General features: G+C 38.0%; 1 protein-coding gene across 1 annotated transcript in view; it reads right to left on the reverse strand.

Annotated features, from left to right (window-relative positions):
* GALNT2 (polypeptide N-acetylgalactosaminyltransferase 2) overlaps nt 1-23,268 on the reverse strand; it is a 106,200-nt gene that overhangs the window by 62,959 nt on the left and 19,973 nt on the right. The window lies entirely within an intron of this gene.

The raw sequence follows: 23,268 nt of genomic DNA on the forward strand, positions 1-23,268 counted from the left end.
TTAGTCCTTTCCAATAGCGATCAACTCAGCGAGCAAGAACTAAGGACACACAAGATAAAGGCAAAGGAGCAAAACTGGTGGACACAGATCACGTCTGTCCAGGTGCTCTTCATCAGGGATCTGCAGAACAGAGAACAAAGGAGAGCTCTGCTTTGTCAGAGCTCAGCTCTTCTAGTAGTGACTCAAAACTCTCAGAGAATACTTCGAAGGTAAGTTCCTCATCCTTCCATCAAGATACCTATTATTCTCTTACTGAGTGCCAACAGAGCACCACTTTACAGCTTTTGGTTTCATTTTCCACTGAAGAGAGGCTCAAGGATTTGCAACCATTACATTAGAGTTTGGAATCCAAGGCATGCAGCTACGTTAGCTATGACCCAGGCAAAAATTGTGCAGCTCAAGAGCATGGAAGCACTGACGTGAACCCAGATGTTCAACAAAAGGTGTTCTGCTAGGCCAATTATACTAATCATCTTCATGTGGCAGAGCTAGCAAAGCTGAGGGCATACCACAGCAAAACTATCTGGATAATGTTCTGGGAGGTCATGGTCCAGCCAAGGTAGCAAGCAGGATTGAGCCATCAAAAGCAGAATCTATCTGGTCATGAGAACAGCCACCTTGACTGCTCGGAGACCTCAGAACTAAAGGATTTTGCGCCCTACAATGTTTTGCTCTTTGTCTCTCCAGCTGTTGGAAGATCTACTAAATCTGATCTACTAGGCTGATCAGAAAAAGGGTGTACAAGACACTTTATAAAGTACATCAGTAAACTCGATTTTCTGCTGGTAAATTCACCTGCATTTTTGTGATCCCTGCTGACCCCAAAGAAAGGATGTATTTTCTCAACAATGTTAACTTCTACACCAAAATTGCCCTGAATCTAATTTATATCATTTAACAAAATAAAAAACCAACCAAAACAAAAACAGAAAAAACCCCACATCTTTCCTGAAACCTTTCACACACACAAGAAAAACAGAAATTGAAAGGATGAACAAACCCAAACAGTATGTATTTAACACCTACAAAGGTATAAAACTTTGAAACATGCAATTTTTTCTATTTGTTTAGGTGCCTAATGCTTAAGGGCAGGCAGTGATATGGAGGGGAATGGTTTTAAACTGGAAAGGGTAAGTTCAGATGCAATAAGAAGAAGAAATTCTTTCCTGTGAGGGGGATGAGGCACTGGCTCAGCTTGCCCAGAAAAGCTGTGGATGCCCCATCCCTGGAATTATTCTTGGACAGATTGGATCGGCCTTTGAGCAACCTGGTCTAGTAAGAGGTGATCCTGTCCATGGCAGGGGAGTTGGAACTAGATGACCTTAAGGACCCTTCCAACCCAAAATATTCGATGACTATGATTCTTACAGGTAAACTTTGAAACGGGTCTTTCTTCCTTGCAAGAGAAGTAAGGTGTGAACATTTGTAACAAAACAAGAATCTGTTATCAACAAACTAGATTTCCATCATAGGATCTCTGTGTAAAAGTAAAAACAGATTTCACCTCAGAAGCCTACCTTTCCAGAAGCTAACACAATCTACGGGAAATCATTCTTAATTGTTTTACAGCACCTTTACACAGCAGCACGGACCAATATGACAAAAAAGCTATTTCCCCTTTTCCACTGGTCTCTCATGATACTTCAATACAGCCAACTACCAACAGCAGAAACATAAAAAGGTCCCCAGACAACAAAAAAATTATTGGATTAACAGATTTTTGTTGCACAACCAACAAACTCTACAGAAACATATTCCTTTCATAGAGAGGAGAGCTACAAGGGAGAGAACAGAAAATGAAATAACTGTTCTGGCAGTCAATACTTCTCTTATCCTAGAAAAACATACCACATGTCATCCATCTTGAAAAATGTATTAATAAAGAAATTAAATTATTGAATCCTCAGGCTGCCAAATTTGATTGCAGTGCAAGAAAGCCACACTTGGTTTTCTCTTCCTCCTACTCATGATCTTATCAAGTTCTTGCATTAGTCTTCCAATGACTCACATACAAGCAAACAAATTTTCAACTTTAAATAGTTTGTAACGAAATTACTACTGATAAGATTTATACAGAAGCAAACAAGAAGAAAAAGTGTTTTATCAAAATCAGATAGGGAAAATGCAAAAAAAAAAAACATGCTAACCCTAAAGTTTCTGTGTGAATGCTTATCTGTGGGTGGATAGCAGTCCTGTTCTGAGCAGTACTTAAGTATTAAGAATAATAATTAAGATTAGGAGTACACTAGATATGTGTCTTGGTCTACCAATTAAGGTATTGTTTGCTAAGACAACTCTGCTTTCAGATGATCGAAGAATAACCTAGCAAACCTGTCAGAATTCTATAATTTAATACATTAAAATATTACCTAGTAACATTCCTTTCCCATCTTGAAAAGGTGACTGAAAAGGATTTTCAACTTCTGTTTTTAAACCCTTGGAAGAACACACACTGTAGACATTACTCCAACTATCTAAAAGATAAAGTTAATAGAACATTACAGAACAGTCAAATATTCAGCAGCAGCTACAGCTAGCTTTTCCATGTTAATGGAACACATGTTCCATGTTAATGTTAACACATTCTGGCCCATTCACTTTCTCAGCCCTGCTTAAATCAAGAGTTTAAGCTTTTCTTTATGAAATGTTTCCAACACTGAAGTCTCTACACACACACTTTAGTATTATATTCCGAGTTTTCCCTGATTCTTTTTTAAATGGAGAACAGCTATTCCTGACATAATTTGTTTGTAAGAGAATTTTAAGCCTTCAAAATGAAAGCACAACAGCCATGTGCCGCAACATGATTCATATCTTTCTTAAGCATTAACTGAAGAAAGAGAGCTGAATTACATTGTTAGGCCGATCTGCCAGCACAAATGTAAATGGAAGTTTTCCTTTTAATTCAAAAGGCTGTGTTTTGGGCAGGATTCACTTCAGTGCCTCCACAATGACCCACAGAAGAACTATACCCAGAGTTCATGGCTCACTGCTTGGCCATGAGCCACCCCCTGCACCACGCAGAAGTTGGCACCACCAGCCTGCTCAGAGCTGCCAGCTGAGCCGTGTGCTCTGCCAGGAAGCCATTATTCTGTGGATTCAGAAAAGTCTGGGGGAAAGAGCAACTGATAACCAATTATTCCTTAAAAACAACTTTAAAAGCAGTAAGCGCACTAGACTACATCACTCTTCTCCAGACATATTTTCTACCATTAATTTACTGCAGTCACAAAGAGCATCAGGTTTTGCTTCACTGCTACACTTAGCAGGCTCAAATCAATTATGTGCAGTTTTGATGACATTGAATTGTTAAAAAACCAAAGTGCCTGGACACGCTTGCCCCACTTGTGCTTGCTGTGCATTCAGTTCCCTTCTTGTGAGGTCATTCATGGCAAATACAACTGGAGCCTCATCTCTGATCAGCCCATCAGCCACATTGGCAATAGATGATTTGTTAGAAAATACATCTCCTAACTGCAATAAATGCAACTGATAAATATGCCTGACCAGGCAACCCTTCACTTCCCTGGTGATGGCCTACACTGCGTGGCCTGCACAATGCCTCACTTTCTGGCACACAGGTGAGTATCTGACTAAATGGCATAAAAAGCAGAAGAGACTAACAGCCAGTTTTTCCATCCATCTCACACTGTACAGCATGGGTTCTTACCTCAAACAGTAACGTGTCACAGTAAAAGAAGAAATACTCAATTATTCTTAATTTGCATGACAAGAGTCTAAGGCACCTAAGGACATAATTAGGCCCTATCTCCTTCAAATACTTAAATACCAAGTTACCTTGTTAATCTTTTGGTTAGATTCATAAACAGTCTTATTTTCATTTCAAATGGAGAAACTATCCCTAAATGAGTGTGTGATAACAAAGGCAAGCCCATTTGTCAAACATCAAAAATTACTATTTTGGAAACAAATAGACACGTGCAATTTAATTTTATTTCCCTTAGCAAGTGCTAAAAGCCAAAGAATGTGATACTAATTAGTTCATGCTGACAACAAAAGAATTTCCCAGTTACTCCAAGGATGGCTTTTTGGAAGCCAATCTTTTCTTGACCAAAAGTTTACAGAATTAAGAATTAAATTTCTGCAAATGTAGAGAAAGGTACTGGAAAGATGCAAATTTGCATTACAATAATTCATTTACTACTTTAGCAGCTGTACAGTATTTTTAGAAAACAAAAGTCACTGTTTCATATGATTATTAGTTCTCTGCAATAATTAATGATTTAAGGATGTGGAAAGGGTTAGCCTCATTTTTAGGTAACTTGATTCAAAGCCATAGCATTTCTTGTAAAGACAGTAATTTCAAGAAAAGAGAGAACTCAGATACAGTCAAGATAGCAGGCAGGTCCCCAGATAAGAGAAAGAAAAAATTTGAAAGTCAGTTAAGAATCTCTTCAGTATTACACAGGTGGAGACAAAAAACTTAACCAGAAGTCGAGACATTTCTGCCTCATCTTACAAAAGCAATCCTCCCCAAACCTCTGCCTCCCTTCCCTCCCCACCAACAGTTTATCTGCACAAAACTGAGTCTTAATCAAACTTTTTTTGACTGAGATTCAGTGAGAAGTTTCAGTGAAGAAGTTTCAGTGAAGCCCGAAAAGATTAACTATCTGGCTTACTGTATCATAGGAAAAAAAACATGTTAAGTTAGAGGAATTTTATAAAAATGCCAAGTAATAAAGCTTTAGAAATGTCCTAGAGCTGGGCTCTTGAGGAAGAGAAGTCATTCAGGAAGGAGGCAGCCATAAAGGTAGAGCTATAGCAAATCTTCCACTTTAAAACAATAAGCTGACACCAATAATTTTGAGAGGGGAAAAGAGGGGAAAAGTCAAAGCAACTTTGGTTTATCATTACACAAAAAAAATCAGTGAATTTTCTTCATCAGTACCAAAAAAAGATACCTTGACAGTTAGAGGGAGAAACAAAAAAAAGAAAAATCTCTCAAGTACCCCATCTATTAGGCCTATTTGGTCTAAGTTGTAAAACAAAACTTTTACATAAAGGCATTTCAAACCCTACTCTGCAAGCAGATTGGAAATAATTTATCATGTAAAAGCAGATCTTTCACATAAAACTCATTTCAGAGATGCATGTAGCTAAAAGTCTGTCATCATTAATTGGTAAAGGGATTTTGAGCACTTAAGAGCCACCTAATTGATAAAGCAATATCAGAGATTAGTACCATGACATTTCTAATAACTTTGAGTTCTGCAGAGATGCTTTGGGGACAATCTGATCTCTGTGGTAGCTTCAGAATAATTCAAAATCATCATGGACTGTGAGGAACAGAAGGAAAAAAAAAAAAAATCAGACAATACCATAGATTCTTGGAAGGCACAATCTCAGTAAAAAAACTCATGGATACTTATAAGCATGCATATTGAAGTTAGACACAGATCTCCAACCCCGAAATGCTGAGCAGTTCCATACACTGTTTTAACTCCAGAAAGATATTTAAAGCATCCAGCACCTAAAAAGGTACCAAAAATGTATCATTATCATGCTTCTACAAAGAAACTCTAGAGAGTCACTGGAATATTGCAATCCTTGCCACAGGTTTCAGTACAGATCAAAAATAAGCTCCTGAAATACAGCTTCTTTTCTCTTGCAGGCACAAGTGCAGGAAGTTGCAAGTGAAAGGCAATTTCCCTCTCTGCATGCATTTCAAGAAGTATCTTTGCAAGAAGCTAACTACAATTCCCAGAGAAACATTTTACACCAGCTAACCTCGGTCCCCTGACTCTTCAAAAGCAACCATGCTCCTTTCCTGTTTAAACTAAGGAAGGAAGCCTTGCCTTAATTGATTGGTCATGCTCTGAACAAATGTTTTCATAACCACAAATCCAAACCACTGCAGACTTCACAGCTTCAGAAGATACAAACTTCAAAAGATATCCTTAACCTAACAACTTGCAATAGAAGAACAGCAAGAAATGAGATACAAGGCTTTTTCCAAGTGAAATCTTGCTTCACTGAAAATCTTAAAAGTCAACCCAAAAAAAAGGACTGGTTGCAAGAGTGCTCTGTGCCCTCAAAGCTTTTCCTAAATTTTGTTTTAAAATGAGACAACAAAGGATATAACACCAAATTCTTTTAGTCTCAGACTTATCAAAGGACATCAACTATTAATTGCCACACTTTAGTAGAAGGCATAGGTGAAGTAAAGAAAAAAAACTATTAAAAATAGTGCACTTTCACATTAAGGAACAGAAAACATTTTTCTTCACTCAGCTGTAAAGGAAGAAGTAATTTCTCCCCTCACTGAGCTGATAGCCTGTGTGCATCTTTTTCTCTGATAACCTGAACTGTCAAGCTCTGTGTTGAATATCCAGGGCCTGCTTAGCCTGGAACACTACTTACACAGTAGGAATACACTCATGTTTCTCGCATATTTAATTTCTGAAAGGCTTTTTTTCCACCCAGATAATTTGATGTTCATTAAAAGTCACATCTTCCATTATTCAGCTTGTCCAAATTCACTTTCAAAACCATTATTTTGCAGCTAGCAATCTTAAAAAATCCCGTAACTTCTTTAGAGCATTGTGGAACTGGCATCCACACTAGATCAAAAACAAGTATGTTTACACCAAGCTGTGGTCACAAAGACCTGCACATAATTTGTGGGAAATTAAGTATGAAAGGGTAACAACATAGGGAACCAACACAAGGAAGATAGAGTATTATGAGAATTTGCATTTTGATATTTAATCTTTTTTGACAGGCATATAATTTGTCTCAATTTTCAAGTACTCAGACAAGCTGAGGACAGACAAAAGATGATACAAAAACTGAATTTTAGCCAAAACAATGATCACATATAAAGAAAAAAAATTAAATTTCTGCTGGTTTTTCATATTAATTTGCACTCTTGACCATTTTTCTCCCCCTATTATTATTATCAAAGAAATTGAGATAACTCTAGAAATTTATTTCTGACAGACCTTATTCTTCAAATAAATTTAGAAGGTACAGAACAAGCCTTTAGCAACATGCATTTAAACAGGTAAGTATATCTCTATTTTAGAGTAATTTTCAGCTAGGGCAGCTATCCAGATCAGATGGTATCTCCTCTAAACTTCTTTCTAAAATAGCAGCAAACCACTAGTAACAGGAGTATCACATCAAATGAAGGCAGAGGCTAAATGTCTCTCAACTTCCTTCATGACTGTCAGACATTAATTACATTTATCCTCCCCTAAAGATAATTTTTCAGGAGTTAATTGAAAGCAAATTTACAGTGAAGCATCCCTGTTGCAGTCCCAATAGTCTTGCTCAAAATTTTCCCAAACACTATAGAAATACGAACTTAATTATTTGAAGGATGTCATTATTACTATCTGTGAAACCACACAATCTATGAAAATCTGGCAATAAAAAACAAGTGACAGTTTTAGATTCATGACCTTTTTGCAGCACCCCTGAAGAAAACATATACTTCCCCTGTTCAGATGGAGTTGAAGCTTAGATGCATGCCATACCTGCTACCAGAGGCTAGAGAAACTGGAGTGCCTGGGAAGATTTTTGTAGCCCCAGCAGGCAGAAGGTGACAATAAAATCCATTTCTTCCCAGAACCGCAGTCCAGGATCAGAACCACTAAACCTTTGTTTAATATTGTGATTACTAAGAGACTTTTCAAAAGCATTAAGAACTGTGAAAGACTCACTGGGGTTGGGAAGGCAGTGATCAGGACACTGAACACAGACACTTGCACACTCAGCGTGCTCTGCAACACCACCTACCAATCAAGGGAAGAGTGCTCTATATCTATTTACCAGGCTTTTCCCCTGCAGTAAAAGAACAGAGGTAAATGGATAAAGTGGCTAAGGAGATGAGTTAAGATATGTAAGACAAGAAAACAGAATGGAAATGGTTGGAATAATAATGTAAAGAAATTGCAATACACTGCACCAACTGTAACCTTCCCGTTAAAAATCATCAAGCTCAGAGATCCCATTCAAAATACCTCAGCTGCATGTCCCACCCAGACTATCAGGCTCCAACTCTTGTTTTAATTGACAGTCAAGTTTCAAAACTCATAGTTCAAGTGAGACTAGTGCAGAGGGGAAAACACATATTTGACTTCACTGACAAATCACATTTTCATCATCAAAACCATTTTGATAAAGTGGCAGATCTGTACATGACTAGCTCTACTGATTGTTCGCTGAAGACAAAGAAATGCAGTTCTGAAACTGCAGAAAAAAGATACAACCTCTCATGCAAAACCAATCTGCCTAGTACATTAGACAAAAAAAAATGTTATTGATATGATTTCAAAAGAAAACCATTAAGGAACATTAGAAGTATTTATCCTTCCAGCAAGATGCTTTCCATGTCTAACGGAGGGCCATTAAAAGTTGTATTGAAAATGAGCACTCACAAGGTGTGGGGGTGTGGGAGTTGTAGTAAAGCTTCAGAGGGCACACTGGCAGTGCCTGTTTCCTGGGCAGCACACACAGCAGTGCCAATAGCACAGTCAGGAGGCTGTTTATAATGAAACACTAAAAAAAACCCCACATTTAGAACAGGCCCACAGATTTTATATAGTCATCACAGAGGCATGCAGCAGGCTGCATCTCTAAATCAATTTCAAGAACAATCAATACTCCTCTAACACACCAGGCAGGCTAGATAAGTAAAGTTTTATTTTCACAATTGCTTGTGAGTGTGCTTTATAGCAAAATCAAAGAGCCAGAACCAACGTCTGCTTCAGTACTAAGAAAAATTTTTCTGTGGTCACTCTGCCATGAAATCACTATAATCTCTCTATTTTCTGAGTCAACTGAAGAAGGATTATCACAAGCAATGCCAAGAATATTTTGCCTTATCTAAAATTATAACCCTATATATTCACAGTAAGTGAAGAAGTATTTTAAATCTGCAAGGGTATACATTTTAAAAAATTGTTACAGAAATGCTATGGGATATTGAGTTTGTACTTCTTATAAAGAAGATTCTAGTATGGTAACTCACTGTACTGCGCATAAAATACTAATGATTGAATTTCTATAAAACCTTCTTGGAGTTTAGGAGAACTAGAGGTGCATCTTCAGCAATTTATATCTTAATTCTTGAAAATCCATGCCAAGTTGACAAACAGAACATCACAGAAGTGTATTGACAAGAGTGGTATCCAATTTTACCCTCTAGTCCTCTAGACTCTAGGGGTTCACTTCAGATATACAACCAACTATGTCAGCTGCCACACCAAAAAGCAAGAGCATCACCAGAACTTCATCCTCTTCTGGATTTATGGTTAGTGTTTCAGGACATCTTTCAGTTTCCTGCAATTTCCATACATAGCTGCTTTCTACAATAAAGTGCAAAGTTACTATCTTGCTAACTCACAACTAGGGATCTCATTTACAGATGCTCCACATTTGAGCTTCGCATGGTGTTTTGTGAAATGTAACTGAACTTTCTATTACTTGAATTCAGTTAGCAAGGACCCAGCAGAAAACACAACCCTTTGCTATCCTGGACTCCAGCAAAAGAAGCGTAGAAGTGGCTGGCAGGTGTAAGAGCCACTGTACAGAAAGATGTGCCCAGTAAGTACCACCATTTCAAGTCAGCTAATTCTACAGCTCCCAAAGTTCAAGGAGGCCAATTACACTGTGATCCAGATTGCTTTCACTTTTGCTTAGACAGCCCCCAAGTTATATTTTTGTGTGCTAAAATATAGGCTGGAAGAAGACAACTATAACTGGAACAAGGAATTTGCACTTTCTAAAGCAGGTTTTTGTCAGCAAAAATGTAAAGCACTACAATTAGTCAACATTTAATTATCCCTGGTATGCAAGAAATGAAGATGTAATCAAGAATGATTAGAAAAATTGCAACTTCAAGTTGTGCAGGCTAATACTGGCAGTACCTTATAGAAACCTCAGGGTTGTAATTTCATACAATTTAGCACTACAATTTAGTGCTAGGACTTTCTCAAGACACAAACAAACATGAAATAAAATAGGCCATGCTTGTTTCTCCATGTAAATTTGTTAGGGTTATACTCCTGTATGCTCTGATGACTGATGGAAAAACATACAAATGCAGAAAAAAACATCACAGCCAACACACAAGGGCTACATTCAGGGAATTTGTTAGTCATTGAGGTATTTTAAAGATATGGAGTTGTAGTGCTCAGGTCACGGTTTAGTGGCAGACTTTGCAGTGCTCTGTTAAGGGTTCAACTCTATGATCTTAAAGGTCTTTTCCAACCGAAATAATTCTGTGATTCTATGAAATCAAGCATTCAGTAAGCAGATTACAGCTCATTGAAAACATTAACAATGAGGTAATAGATGTGGCTCACACCAGCTGCATTTACAATAGTCATTCAGCATGCCAAAGGGAACAAACATACCGGCAAATATTTTAGAAGTAAGCTGAGGTGAAGTTTTAGAAGTGAATTAACATTTAGGCTTATTTACATTTCCTAAAAAGTGATGATAAAGAACAGGTGTTTGGTCTACCCACTGTAACTTTAAAGGCACGAGATCAAAAATAACATGCTTAAATTCATTCTATGATTTACCCTCTTTTTGCTAAGACCCATCTGCTCCTACAGCTCTGCAATGCCCACTCCCTGTGCTCTGCCAACTCTTTTCTCCTAAAGCAGAGCAACTATTCCTCCTTGCGCTGTGTTGATAGACTCTGGTATACATCCTTCCGTATTTTCTTCTTCTGCCCTTCTTCAACTCTTACTGTTTTGTTTTGGGGGTTTTTTTAGCTTCTTTCCTGCTCCCCTTCTCAATTCTGCTTTCCTACCTCTTTGCTTTATGGGCTGTAGAACAGCTGAGTCTAGAGCAAACTCTAGCAAAATACTCAGCAGTACTGCCCAGTAAATTATCTGCTGCTAAGTATTGATACACAGTAATTGAGATCACCTAAACCTATTAATGTTAATAAAATGCTTAAAAGAGGGCTCCTGCAAAAGCCCAGTCTCACACCTGAGCTAGACTGATTTAAGTTAGACTGACAATCACAAGATAAACAGAAAATTGTTTCCTTATCATTACTGCTTTGCTTTCAAATGATGCACGGTCTTACCAGACTTTATAGACCAAAACAAAAGGCATTGGCACAAAACTCTTAGAAAACCACCTAAGGCTTAGTGACACATATTGAAAGGCAACCAAACTTTAGCAGTGACTCAGAGCAAACATGACACTTCTCTGTTGTCTAATAATCCAGTTATTACATGAAAAGCCTCACACACATTTATTGGACCGCTACCAAGACTAGTCACTGTTTTATATCAATGGTGCTACACTGTGCACTTCTGTTTCCTCAAAATGTGAGGGTGAACACACCTGTTTGGATTTTACACACACACACTGCTCCAATTGCTGAATGAAACAGCACTGATAACCTACAGGTTTTAACACACGTGCTTACACATTTTTACTGCAGATAGGATCAAGTTGTTAGAGGTCTATGGTCATGCTGTTAATGATAAAGGAGCCCCTTATTCCCAGACATAGTTCCCGTGTTTAAGACAGGCTGGTGCATTTTACTACAATGCAAATACACATATGAACTGTGCACTGGATTTGTTGACTACTCTCTTGCTTTACTATCTTTCCACAGTTTTAAGCAATGTCATTAGTTTCTACTCACTTAAAGAGTTGGACAAGCAGAAAATTAAAAAACAACTGAGTTTTACAGTACTGTTATATGACAAAAGAGAGAAGGTAGAAGAGTCAAGAGTAGAGCTGAGCCTGAAAAGAAGGGAGGGGTGGGGAAAGGTGGTTTTAGTTTTTGTTCTCAGTTCTCACTGTCCTAATCTGTCTTCTGGCAATAAATCAATTTCCCAAAGTTGAGTTTGTTTTGTCACTGATAGCAATTGTCTAGTGATCTTCCTGTCCTTATCTCAGAATGAAAGGTTTGTGGGTTGTTTTCTCACCATCCTGATGAAGAAAAGGAGCGAGAGAGCAGCTTGGTAGGCACCTTGTGGCCAGTTAACCCACCACGCTGAGCACAGCTGAATGAGCTGCTATAATCATACAGTTGACTTGAAAATGGATATCCACCAAACATTCTTGGTGCTTCCAGAATCTCCTTTCTAGCCTGTGGTGTAAAGTATTTTTTCTACAATACTATCATACAAATGCAATCTTTAATCATGCCTAGAGAGTCAAATATTCCTGACAGTGTAAACCACATGCACAAAACCACATTGTAATCCACCCTAATGGGATGGAGAACAGGAAAGCATATCCTCCTCACCTCAGAGAGCCAAGGCTGACAATACACAGTCATTCATAAGCAGAAAGAACAGGTCTAATCTCCCTTGCAACACAGACACACTGCTGTGTTTCCAAAGTGCTGGCTATTTCTGCTGCAGCAATTCCATGGGCTTGCACTCTACTGTAGTTGTGAACCACAGAATCATAGAATCACCAGGTTGGAGGAGACCCTCAAGACCACCAAGTCCAACCCATGCCTTAACACCACCTCAACTAAACCATGGCACAGAGTGCCACATCCTATCTTTTTTAGACACATTCAGGGATATTGACTCCACCACCTCCCTGGGCAGACGATTCCAAAACTTTATCACTCTTTCAGTAAAAAACCTCTTCCTAACATCCAACCTAAATTTCCCTTGGCACAGCTTAAGACTGTGTCCTCTTGTTCTGTCAGTTGTTGCCTGGAAAAAGAGACCAACCCCCACCTGACTACAACCACCTTTCAGGTAGTTGTAGAGAGTGATAAGGTCACCTCTGAGTCTCCTTTTCTCCAGGCTAAACAACTCCAGCTCCCTCAGTCGTTCCTCATAGGGCTTGTGTTCCAAGCCCCGCACCAGCCTTGTTGCCCTCCTTTGGACACGCTCAAGCATCTCAACATCCTTCCTGAGCTGAGGGGCCCAGAACTGGACACAGTACTTGAGGCGCAGCCTCACCAGTGCCAAGTACAGGGGAAGAACGACCTCCCTGCTCCTGCTGGCCACACTATTTCTGATACAGGCCAGAATGCCATTGGCCTTCTTGGCCACCAGGACACACTGCTGGCTCACGTTCAGTCAGCTGTCGACCAGCACCCCCAGGTCCCTTTCTGCCTGGGCACTGTCCAGCCACACTGTGCCCAGTTTGTAGCATTGCAGGGGGTTATTGTGGCCAAAATGCAGGACTCGGCACTTGGACTTGTTAAACTTAATCTTATTGGACTCTGCCCATCTATCTAACCATTTCAAGTCTCTTTGCAGAGCCCTCCTACCTTCCAACAGATCAACATACACTCCCAGCTTAGTGTCATCTGCAAATTTACTAATGGAAGACTCAAAACCCTCATCCATGTCGTCAATAAAAATATTAAACGAAGCTGGCCCCAGCACTGATCCGTGAGGGACACCACTAGTGACTGGCCACCAACTGAATGCAGCACCATTCACCACCACTCTCTGGGCCTGGCCATCCAGCCAGTATGGCTGATGAATTCACCCCCACAGTCCTTTAGACAAAAAAAAAGAAAAAAAAAACCAACACAGACAGCACAGTCCAACTTGCAAACAGCAATTATTTTGACTTACTTCCATCTATAACAGCCTTTATCAATAGCACTCATTAGGACATTTGTAGCTATGAGTTCACAGACTATCGATACTCCAGCATAGATATAAGAATCAAGAACTGTCACATTACAAGAAAAAGTATCTTCACAAAGAGTAGGAGCTAAGAAATAACTGAATGCTTTTTATAGGCTATACTTTTTACTGTAGAATATAGACAAACCAAAGAAGAAAGGGTATTTGCATGCCTGGCTGAGGCTTTCTTCTTCACTACTTGCCTTTTAGACTCAAAGCAAAGGAGCTTCTAACGAAACACAAAATCACAAAGTTTGTCAGGTCATCCATAGGCTTGTTCTTTGGAATCTGACTAGACAGATTAACCATGAGAAGCTACCTATCACACTGCCGGCTCCAAAAGCAGGGAGGAGACAGAAGCAAGGTAGTCATTGTACATTTAGAAGTACCACAATACCTTCACCATTAGTTGACAGATTCAGCCTTTGAATTTTAAAATTTCCTACTTGGATTTTAAAAAGACCCTTAATACTATTGTGGTAGTAAGGGTACATACAACTATGCAGCTTCTCTCACCCCTTAAAGAAGAGATCTTCATAGCTGCTTGTATAAACACTGTCATGCACAGCTGTCTGAGCAAGACATACTGGGAAAATTAGTACCTAAGAGTCCAACACCAGACTTCCTTTTTAATTGATTAACAGCCCTCTTCAGACTCTTCTCCTTATACTCCCCCTTCTCCACAAGAAAGGACACAAATCTGTTAAAAAGAAATCAATTCAATCAAATCAGCTCTTTTAAGCACATTCTTTAAAAAAAGTAACAATAGTTAAAAATACCAAAATCATTCATTTATTAAACACAAGAGCACCAATACTGTATTCAACACAAGAATTCCATTCCCCTCAACACATTCTTCCTGAGAAATTAAATTCTGAAACAGGAAAAGGAAAACCTGCTTTCTCTCCTTTATAAACAACTTCCATGAAAGTTTGTGCAGAATTAGAAAGCTTTGGATCTTGAAACAATTTCCAGAATGACTGCTTTTGGAGTTGGTGCCAGCTTGACAATTAAGTATCCCATTTCCCAAAACTTCAAGGCAAGTTGTTCAAGGCAAGACCATTCCACCAAAGGTCTGAAGCTACCAGATGCACAATCTACAGAAGTGGCCAATTACTGAACTAGTCAATTACAGTGAATTGGGCATATTTGAAATCTGTCTCTTAACAAAATAATTATGTCAGTTTACTTGCTGTCTGCACAAATTGAGACCACTTATTCACCCATTTAGGAGATAAGAGCCCATGAAGTACCTCATAAGACTTGCTTTCTGATCAGAAAACAAGCTACTCAAGAGTATGGCAATACTACTATTATGGCAATGGGAAAGAACAACTGCTTGAAAAATTTAACCTTTCCACTGGAAAACTACACTAAATTGACAAAAAAGCCCTTAAGAGTAATCACATGGTTAGAGTAACAAAAAACACTTAAGAGCAGTCACATGGTCAGAGGGAGCAATGGCAGGCAAGAATTCCTGTGTGTTGCTGTTAAAAAAAAAGCCACTGAATGGATTGCTTTTTTCTTACATCAGAAAAATACTTCCATTGCCTTCACCAAAATACAATAATGTATAGCTTACAATCAAATATGTTAAAATCAGATTTTAAATTCCAGAAATCACTCTGAACTACTTATAACAACGTTTCAACTTCTGAATCTAGCTGTTGACATGCAGCTTCAAAGGCTGAATTTGAAGCGGTTTCTATATTGTTTTAATTTCTACCCATACATACGTGTTGATCATCTGCACCAATAAAGCCTATTTCTCTGCAGCTCATGTCTCTTGACATCAGTACCCATCAATATGGGCAAATCTCAGATGTGAAAAGTAGAAATGTTAATTTTTATATCCCTCTCAGTAAATACAAACTCATGGCTTTGAAAGTCAGTCCTTCAAGCCAAGCAACTGACAGTATCACCAAGGCAAGAGAAGTTTCAAAGAAAAATACTGAGGGTTATGTCTACTTCATGGAATGAATGTATTAGAATGCGCAGAACAAAGATGGTTGATTTTGTATGCAACTAAAATAAAGAAATAGCTACATCACCACTCTTCAAAAACAAATCCCCAAGCCTTTGGAGATATGCCATGCCACACAAACACACAGACTCCAAGACTGCTACTGCAGCAGATTTCTTCGGAAAAAGAAAAACCACAATGAAAACAGATCCAGATCTGGCAGAAACTGTTACTCAAAATGTCCTTGTGAAGTCATCTTCAAGTTAACCTTCATTCAAAATCTCTGATAAAAATTCATACCCAAGATCAGTTTGAAACATCAAATTGCCTGATGCAGCAAACTGAAGCACTGCCATCCCCCCTTCTACCATCCAACACACACATTCTGACACAGAATAATTGGGGGTTTTTAAGACCATTATATTCCTTGGGTTCTGGTTACCTTTAGCATAGCATTTTGTCACACTTTTCCACCAGCAGGAAAATAATCATGTCACGTTCCTTTGTTTCCAAACTTCCTGCTCTCGCACTGATTTGAGGATTCACTCTAAACAAGAGGGGGTAAAAATTATTCTTGTTTTATTACAAAGTTTTTATAATTCCCTCCTCAGAGGGTACTAGTCTGCATTAGGGGTGAAAAACATCAACAGGCAAGAAAGGGAACTACAACAGGAACTACACAGCTACTTAGTAGCACTAGTCTAATACCAGATAAAAGGGAGAAAACAGAAGTCAAAGGGACAACACAGCTACCGGATGCAAAGAAAGCCAATCAGCACAGAAGGAAAACTGACTCAGCAATCTTTATAAACCTAATCAAAGCTCCCTTCCTGGAGCTGAGCCGATGATGAAGCTTGGTACAGGAACAAACTAATCACCTGAACACGGAACTGAATGTTTTTCAGTATCATGTTGAAAATGCACATTAATTTTAACATTTAAATTTGGTAGTCTCTGTACAACTTCTGTATAACAATTCAAAGAAAGCCTACTAAACCCTACTTGAATTTGAAGCATTTGGATACACACCGAGATTTGTTTATAATGACAACTGTATGTGGAAGATGCCATTCAGGCTCTGCAGAAGAAAGACTTGGTTATACAGAACACGCTCCATCAAGAACCAGGAATTACTTGGTCTCCCAGAGGTTATCACTTTCTTTAAATGTCAGGGAAAATAACTGTGTATATTAAAACTTCATTCCTATTAGTTAACACTACACACTGAGGAGAGCAAAATGAGGAAAAAAAAAGAAAGGAGCCACATTTTTAATTAAGTCCACTTATGCATTAATCATGACCATATGGTCATGGTATTATGCCATGATATAGTTCAGTAACAGTGCATTTCCTCCAACAGACAAAAATTAAATAAAAAAGACCTGTACACATGGATTTCATTCTTCTTCCTCAGTCCTTTACAGAGGAAATTATTACAAAGTCCTTATCCCTGTGACATTTCTCTGGTTTGGAACACATGTTCAACTACAACTGTCTAATAACCCAAGATGCAGAAGACAAAGTGTTGGTCTGCAGTCTTATGTAGAGAATTGAAGGCTCCAACAGCACTGTTGCTTCAAACTGCAGCACAGAGTAAACGGTGATTTTAAAAAAGCAATGAGATATTTTGCTATTTGCAAAAAGAAAAAAGCTCCAGCATATCTAGGAAGTCTTAAATTGTAAACAGTGCAATGGTAAAAATATCGCAAGCAGATTAAATTAGCCTTTATTTATAAGACATAATACTTTCCACTTTATCTCAAGCAGACAGTTTATAAAGTAAAATAGCATGCTTAGATCAAATGGTAAAAATATTTTGGAAAAATGGGGCCTGTTATTTCTTGTTGCAATAGTAGAAATCACCACTCTTTTTTTTTTTTTTTTTTTTTTACAGTAACATGACAAGACAGGGGTTTTTTTAGGAAACAAAGGTAGACAGAGAGATGCTGAACATCCAACACATTCAGAATTAGTGCATCTCTAAAAAAGCAGCTGCAAAATAGAGCCTTGGCAGATGAACATTGTTGTGAAATAAACAGCTTCCTTCAATGAACAGTCCAAGCATACCACTGAAGTAGAGTTTGAAAAAACACATTGCGAAAATAGCAAACAAGTTAAAATTTGTAGGTACCCAAGCCCAGCAAGAAAACTACATTGTCAATCTAATTTGCCTTTTGTAATTGCAGATCATCTCTCAAAACACCTTCTGATCTCTTTGGAAATAAGATTAAGTGCAACATTAAGATAGATAGACACTGACACTCCTAGAGCCAGTGCCACTTACTAGCAGGAGTGACGGCCCAAGAAGAAAGAAAGACTGAAAAACAAGTTCAGTGCCAACTGTTTTGTACCACACAAAGACACAGGGGGCTACAGGCAATCCACGCTCCAGAATCTGATTCACTGCCAGCCAAAAGTTACTGTGAGCTCTCCAACAGCCATCAATGCAAAAAAAGGGACACGTACTCTAGCTTTGAAGCTAACCTAAACTCAGTATTTCAATAGCTGGAGTCACAGTGATGGTTACAGAATAAATTGACCCTCTTCTTAAGAGATTTTCAATACATTAGTTTTGCAAGTTTAAAGCTGTAACTTCACTTGTGAGTTCTCTGACCCAGATGGGTATTTCCAACAGTTTCTGTAATATGATTTGTGGCTACACAAAACCCAGATTTTTACATATTACTGCAACTTGAAAGTTTTTTGGAAACGTATCCATCAAAAGTGGGTACAATCAAAATCACTTGGTGTCCTAGGATCATACACCATGACTATTGTATCTTTGCTTAGATTTGAACACGCATACACAATATATTTAATTTCTCTCTATACATGCCATACTTCAGAGCTGACAAGAAAGACACCATAGTACCATGACAGACGTGGTTTCCATTTCTAGAAGCCTCCTTCTCTGCTAATGCAAATCTGAAGGCAGCTGACAGTCTGAGAAAATCCAATTGTCATCATTAAAATCCAAACATGACTGAAAAAGAAATAAATCAGCCGCATTGTCAAGAAGTGACCGAGTGGTCAAGCAAAGGGATAAGAGAGCCCACACAACCAAATAAACATGAAGGCAACAGCTTTCCACTCATGTTTGGTCTTAATAGAAAATAATTGCTTTTGTCTGCAAGCAAACTTGGTAAATAAGTATATTGAACATCTCAGTCTGAAACTACTTTGCTATTCTTAGCACAGAAACTATTGTTTTGTAAGACTCAAAGCTAAGAGGACTTAATAGAATAATTAAGATTATATATTGTTGCCATTAGTACAAATGAACCAAGGAAAAAACCAAAAACTCTGCAGCATGGTATTCTCCCCAGATTTTCTTCAGTTCAACTGGATTTGACTTTCATGCAGAGTGCAGATAATACAGGCATGGTTTTATACGAACAGTAAGATTAGCAAAAACACATTTGTTCTCTTAGGGCTTGTGATGATTTTCTGAGATAGATATTTTAAAGAAGTATAGCCTTTTACTTCCCTTTTCTTTTTTTTTATGACCTGCAGCTTATCTTCAACCCATTTCTTCCTTCTCTTACATAGGATGCTTTGTTGGCAATTGATGAGAATTATGTACAACAGCTACTAAGCCTTTAAAACAAAGTAGCAGCCTGTATAATTATCTCTCCCTTTTCTGTTGCAGAACACAAGTAAAATGTCAGTGTGTGCCAGATACTATTAAAATTACTAGATTCCTGCAGCCCTTCTTCCTTCACAGAAACACTGGGTTTATGCATCAAAAATAGGAACAGCCAGTTCCTACTGTAAGTTACTTACTGAAATATTTCTTTTCATAGTCTACCAATACACAATCATTTAATTCTTAAACCTAAGATCATAAGAGTTCTAGTTAGTGGAAAATAATCAAGGGTGCATCTAACTTTGTCTTTTTAAGGTCTTGGTTAGACAGCACACTTCCCAAGAATACTTCTTATACTATATTCTTTATTGCATGTCGGGAATATGCCATGTCAGTATCAGTAGCTTTACATTCTTGCACGGAAAAAGAACAAGCACTTTATTTACACAGTACCTAATTTTCAACTATGAGATAAAGAGCAAAGCTGCTAGAGATTCAAATACAAACCCAGGAGCACAGCACAGAAACTGGACAAATAGAACTAATACAACTTCTGCTGTACATATTCAGTCCTCAAAGGAATAACAGGGCAGGGTATGTTAAAGTCATCTCTATTATTTGAATGAGCATAAGAGCTAGAACTGCACTTCCAGAAAAACAGGCAGAATTAAGTTAACAGTTGAAAAACTACACAGTGCTGCATGTGAGATAGGCTATACTAGCCCAAAGTATTTAGGGGATCAATCTTCAGGTTAACATGGACAAATGAAGACCACACATTTATGCATGCTAGCACTCAAAAACAGGAGGAATGTAGCCCATACCATGCTATGCTTCTATTCAAAGAGTACAATTGGAATAATTCCCATCTCACCAGTAGTTCTATCCATTCTAATATCATTGCAGTAACTGGAAAACACTGCTGTTCATTGGCAGACCTGGGAAAAGCTTTTTCTCCCTTCCAACTCAGGATATTCTGTGATTCTGTGGAAGAAAAGAATTAAGTGCTTGATCATTGAACTGGGGCAAATAATAGCATTCAGGCATGCAGCAACAACTCTTACTTCCAAAACCAGAAGAGAAGCCAGTACTAGCACTTCCTATGATTCCATTGCCATTTTCTTCACTATTTGTATAATGGCAAAAAGCCATTTAAATACAGGGGGAAAAAATTACTACACAATTATTGTCCTAAACTGATAAGCCTGAAAAAGAAGCCTAAATCATGTCACAAGAAAGCAAACATGCTGCCATCCCAGCTGCTACAGCCTACTGCCAGTAAGAGCATGAGAACAGTCTAAATGAAAACATCGTGCAGTTGACAGAACAGCAACTGACATACTTCCAAAAAAACTCTCCCACTGGAGACTCTTCGTCCTCCAGCTGACAGAAGAATTCAGTGCTAGAAAGCTGATATCCACAAGACCTAGCTGATCACAAAAAGCTTTTTAATTATTCTAATAAGACACTTACATGAAATCAGGTTTTCCAGACTGATCATTTAATGCTCCCTCTCTATCAGCTTCCTCCAAGATAGGGCATGCATTACTTTAGCCTACAGAAGACAAATGCAGACGAATATCTTTAGCTCACTTGAAAGTGCAGATATCAAGCTGTGTTACTGCAAAGTTCATACATCTAAGCAAGAATCTTGTATGAGAAATATGCTCAGTATTGTACAACAAACAGTAGCAAACAAATTATCAGTAGCAACAAAAAGGCCACTGTCTTAGTTTTAAGTAAAAAAAAAAAAAAAAACCACCAAGGACAAAAGTCACACACACATTTTGCCAAAATAAGTTCTACATCTATCTTCACTTGTATAATAAAATAGAATCTCCACCTAAAAACCTGTCTTATGTTTAAAAAAAATACACCATGTGCCATGAGGTTCTGACAAAGCATCATGACACTACAAGAGGAAAGTGACACAGTCATATAGCTAAGGGGATAAACTATATAAACATATAGCTAGCAATAAACTCAAAATAAGATGGTATGTAAGACTCAAACAAAAAAAAGTGTTAGTAATCAAAGCCAACTACAGACATTTGTTTTGCATTCATAAACAAGTGCTTAGAGTCTCAAACTCAGATAATGACAGTGTTTCTCCAGAGTATTTTATTAGAAATTACCATCTTAAGTACAGTGGTGCTCTCCTTAAGCTCTACCAGTCACATCTTTTTTAAAAGACGATAATGGCTTAGAAAACGATCAACTACCTACAACCCACCAGCATCCAACTCCCTGCTTATTACACATTACAAACTGCCTTTCATCACAAACTGGATGTACTAAAACCAACGCTTCTTAAGATAGTTTTTAAAGTTTCCAAAAGACTTCACCAAATCATTCAAGTATAAGTTCCCTTAAAAAAAAAAAAAATCTTCAAAGCAAAACTGAAAGAGCAATCAGTTCAGGCATTGCAAACTATTCAAAGGAATTAACATCCAAAGTACTCCTAAGCCCCAAGACGCATTGAACAACTTCCCTAACATACCTTTTTTTTTTTTTTCCAACACACCTTTAGGAACACCAAGGACATTTCTCTAAGTTTAGAAAAAAACACTCATAACAGGATACACAATATTCATCAAGTAGAAGAACATTTTTACATCCATTTTCTTCCATACTTCTACATTGGAAACTTAGCTCAGAAACTGGGATAACAACATCATGCAATGACAGCCACAATCACAATTAATTTGAACAAATACCATGACATTTCCAAACTGTTGCCTGCCTCTGAGCTGTAGCTGCTCTTGGAAATAAACATTAGAATATCACAATTCTAAACCAAACTGAACATATGTGAACTGAGGGTTTCAGAAGTGGTCAACATCAACCACATTAGGATTAGACACTAGATGTGGTTCCCTGCATAGCCTGACAGTACCAGCTCCAGATCCATACTCTAGCAAGCTTAGCATAAAGCACCAGGTCCCATTGTACTTCAATGCTGAAGTCTGAAAAGCTTGAGTTATCCTTTCCATATGATGTATAACGTGGGATATTAAAATTTCTTGAAGTCCATTCAATTACTGAGACTTAATCCATAAAAGCCAATTATCTAATATAGTTTGCTGAGGGCAAAAAAAGTTTGGTTTTGAGCAAAAGGCCACACCAAGAGATAACCACATGAGAATTTCTACCATATGACCACAGCTAACATTCACACTCGGGTATCTAAAGCCTGGTGGGAGCAAGCCCTTTTCTAAGTTCATGGCGTAGAAATAACCTGTTATGACGATTCAATCTTTGGCACAATAGAACCAGGACTCTAAACAGTGCTATAATGCAAACAACATTCAAAAGTGTCCTGAACAAGTGGTGGTATCTTTTCACCAGAGTTTCCAATGTGGTTGAAAAATGTTAACAACATCCCAGTTTATCAAAAAAAGGATTACTTATACAGAGACAACCTAGCAAATGTACTCTGAAACTGTCAAAAATACTTTCTACATGCTTAACTAAAAGAAGAAAAAACCATGACCAAATCTGAAACATTTGCCACCATTACAGAATAATAATGAAAACAAACAAACAAAAATTTGAAAAGTCACACACCAAGACAAACCAAGCATATAAAACCAGGTTTTGCCCAAGTTTCTGGCTCTTAGAATTGCAAGCACATGAGAGAGAACATTAAATGATTGCAGGCTGATCTTAACGCCTTGATTTTCTTGCTATTGTTCCCAGGATGCAAGAAGCATTAGTTATCTCAGTAGGTAACTGAAATGGATTTTTAAGCAAATGGCTTTTGCTTTGTATAAAGACAGATATTTTAGGTCTAGGCTAACATGAACATCAAAATCAATCTCTTGCTTAATTTTACTAGAGAATATTCAGGAAGTATTAGGAATAACTGAGAAATTGTACTTGAACAAGACATACTGCATTCTTACCAAGCCTTTCACAAACCTGATAGTCATTAAAGAGAAGTCCTTCAACATCATTTTTTTTATTCCCTGATCAGTGTACATTTTTCCCTAACATATTTCTAAGTCTTGTGACAACCCAGGGGTGGTATCAAAAATCTGTCACTCAGTTCAATCTTTCTGCTAAGAATCTACCAGGCTAAATGACACTTATGCACTTATGTCCCTATAGAGGAA

The sequence above is a fragment of the Aphelocoma coerulescens genome, chromosome 3, assembly GCF_041296385.1.
Source record: "Aphelocoma coerulescens isolate FSJ_1873_10779 chromosome 3, UR_Acoe_1.0, whole genome shotgun sequence".
In the NCBI taxonomy this organism is placed as follows: domain Eukaryota; kingdom Metazoa; phylum Chordata; class Aves; order Passeriformes; family Corvidae; genus Aphelocoma; species Aphelocoma coerulescens.